The following is a 3,324-nucleotide window of genomic DNA, read 5'->3' on the forward strand; positions in this document are numbered from 1 at the left end:
TGTGCTAGCTAAAGCTGGACATGTCTCTGCCAGGAGCCTTGCTCTTGCCGACTAAAGGGGAAGGATCATGTCATGCCTCTTGCTGAAAACAGCCCTGTTTATCTCCGAGATGAGGTTTGCCTTTTTTGTGATAGTATGCAGTTGTTGACTTGTGTTCAGCTGGTGAACCAATACAAACCCTGGGTCCTTTCCTACAGATCTTTCTGCATTCGCATGCTCAGTTCCTCCTGCCTGAGGCAGTACCTTGCATTTATCATTGCTGAACAGCATCCTGTTTGTCAAGAGAATTTTGAATTGGAAACCAGCTCTCTGGCATACTTGCAGTCTTCAGTGTCTGCATAGGAAACATTCATTTGTAAGTGATGAAATACAAACTGTTGTAATCTGGGGGCAAGATTATACCTCTAGAAGGAGACTAGGCCCCACGTGGCAGAGGGTTTAACCTCACAGCTAGGATGCGCAGACTGCACCAGCTTGCGTACTAGGAAAGCTGGTGAAGATGTGGCATGGCCCCACATATAGGCACACCTGGGTGCAGAAGGAAGCTGTCCCAGCTTTTTTTTTCTTTTCATCCAAGAGTCTGTGACCAGAACAGTGCACGTTTGACTGTTCTGCCTGGCTCCACTACGAACTTCTCCAACAGACACTTAATGTCTGGCCAATCACCTGGTAAAGAACTGGCCCTCAAGGCAGGTAGACCAAAATATTTCGGTATTAGCCTTTTCTGTCTCTCTATGCAATCTTGCATGCTTGCTGCACGCATTTCTTCCTTCGCAGCTGCTAACATCTGAAATTGCTTCCCTGTGTTTCCCTCTACTTGTATCTGCTGAAGAGCATTTTTTTTTCTCCCTTGCCTTTTTTCCCCTGGATGCACAACTACCAAACTCACAGTAAGCTTTCTATGGGAAACAAATTTTCAACCCCCGTGGATGTAGAATACAACTTACTCTCACTGGAGGTATAGATTTTACTTTTTCATTGCAGTATGAGTCTTCTGAAAATCATTAGCTTTGTTAGTTGTCTTAAATTTTTATTCCTGAATTAGGCTGTTGAACAAGTTGGCAGATTTTAATGACGGTGGTAGCAGAAAGGCACTTCAAATGGAGAAAGAAGCTACTTTCAGTCTGAATGAGCTATTTTATCGCATGTGTTCTTGTAACACTTGTTGATATAAAAGGAGAGCAAGATGACAGATGATGATATGGAGCAGGCATGTGTTATTGGAAAGACTGCCAGAAGCTTAAGCTGAATTTAAGAAGAAAAAGGAACTTTGTATTGGAGTGGAAAAAGCGCCATTAGCAGGTATTGTAAAAAAAAAAAATCAGGATGTCCTGCCCACTACGGAAATCATAGATTATAGAAAGGTGGACATCTTAAACCTAGTGTGATTTATCTAAGATTCAAACATATACAGATGACAATTAATTGAAATCCTTCCCTTGGAACAGTCTAGCAGTTATTGCAAACAGTAAAACATCTACAATGTTTCCAGTAATTTATCTAATGCTTGAGGATACGCTTTTTTTTTCACACCATTTCTGCTCATACTGATTCTTTTTTTCTGCCACGCTTAAAGAAATAGTGGCCAATTATTTTCTCTACCATTTTTAGTGAGAAAAGCCTATTCTCAAAAATGAGCTGAAGGATTTTTGTTGGAGAGGCTGAAGGTGGTTGGCAATTCAAAAGTAGTGAGAGATTTGGGGGCTGATTAGATATTTAGGCCAAGGTAGAAACCTTAGGAGAGAAGTAACTGAGTCTGATCCCTGTATTTCTGTATTTTTGTCTTCTCCCTTTTTCTCATGCTTCATGTTTGGTTTCCTCTTTCTCTGCAGAGGATTAAGATGTAGAGAAGAAGATTTGAAAGGATGAGTTTCTCTCAGCGCTGCCCTTCAGGAATTCAGTAACTATATCCGTAGATTTAGGACTTAAACTTACAGTTTTTACATTTTTACATTTTTAAACATCTAATTTGATTTTATGATTTATAAGCAGAAAAAAAGTAGGCTATGTGCTTACACTTGGCCAAGTTTTGTAGAGAATATGCATAACCTTGTGTATTGTGTACTTGGGAAGTCATAGCTGTGCATAAACTATTATTAACTTAGCCAGAAGCTCTCTCTCCTCCGGTGTAACAAACTAGTGAATCATCTATTTTATTCTATTACAATTTAATAATTGCATCTTCATTCATTTACTCAAAAGAAAAAACAAAGCAATTTCAGTCATCCGAGACTTTATGAAACTTTATGAATCTTGCCCAGTTTCAAATTAAATGACAATAATATGGTTACCTAACACGTTACTTAAGAAGCTAAGCAGTTAAAAGTAAAGCAACGAAGCAAGCTGTTAGAGATTTTTACATTTGCCAGAGAACGTGTGGTTTCTTCGTGACGCTGGACAGGATGTACTAGTGCAGTGAAGGCTGCCCTTGTAGTTTACGCTGTGTTCCAAATAATTTCTCAAAGTAATCCTACCTAAAAACCCCAAAACCGCAGTTCATTTCACCACCACCCTCCTTGAACAGCTGTGTAACTCAGCAAAGCTTCATAATTGATGCTCTGTATGCCCTGCTGGAACTGGAGGTGGTCTCATGGGTGGAGATCTGGGGAAAAGACTACAGAAACCACCCTACAAATAATATTGCAGGTCTCTCTATTTTGGGCGGTGCGGTACATCAGCCTTCTGCTAACCGTATAGCTTTTAGTAACTATTTAATGTTCATTCACAGTAATAATCTTCCTTTAACAATGAAAGGCGAAGGCATGAACATTAGATGCGTGGCTCGTAAGCCAGCACGTGTCCTCGCCGCCGCACGAGCGCCAGCCAAAGCCCCATCAAAGCGTCACGTACTTCTTGGCTCTGCTAGGTGACATAACAGCAAAAAGCTTTTGTTACTCTTTTAGGGAAGCTACTTATGTATATTATGAGTCATGCTTTCTGAAACGGTGCCCTTTTGCTCCCTCTTTTAAAAATTAGAATTATCAGGAGATCCTAGAGAACCTGTCGCACTCCCCGCACCCAGATCGTTGGAAAAAGAAAAGTGGTATTAGTCGTATCATCTTATTTAGAGTCTACCTGAATTCCCAGCTTCATCCCATCAGACGCACAGGCTGCAAAGAGCAAGCCAGGGGTTTTTTCCTGGGGGATGACCCCGGCTAGGACTACGCATGTGCCTCCGAAGGGGTTGGGTCGAGCCCTCTTAGGATGGCGGTACGGGCGGGATGGCGAAGCTCGCCGCTCTCAAGATGGCGGCAGCGCGCCGACGCGCTTCCGGGAGGGGGCACAAAATGGCGCGGCGCGAGGTCCCCTCTCCTCAGAAGGGTG

The sequence above is a fragment of the Egretta garzetta genome, unplaced genomic scaffold, assembly GCF_000687185.1.
Source record: "Egretta garzetta isolate BGI_Z169 unplaced genomic scaffold, ASM68718v1 scaffold775, whole genome shotgun sequence".
Classification (NCBI taxonomy): domain Eukaryota; kingdom Metazoa; phylum Chordata; class Aves; order Pelecaniformes; family Ardeidae; genus Egretta; species Egretta garzetta.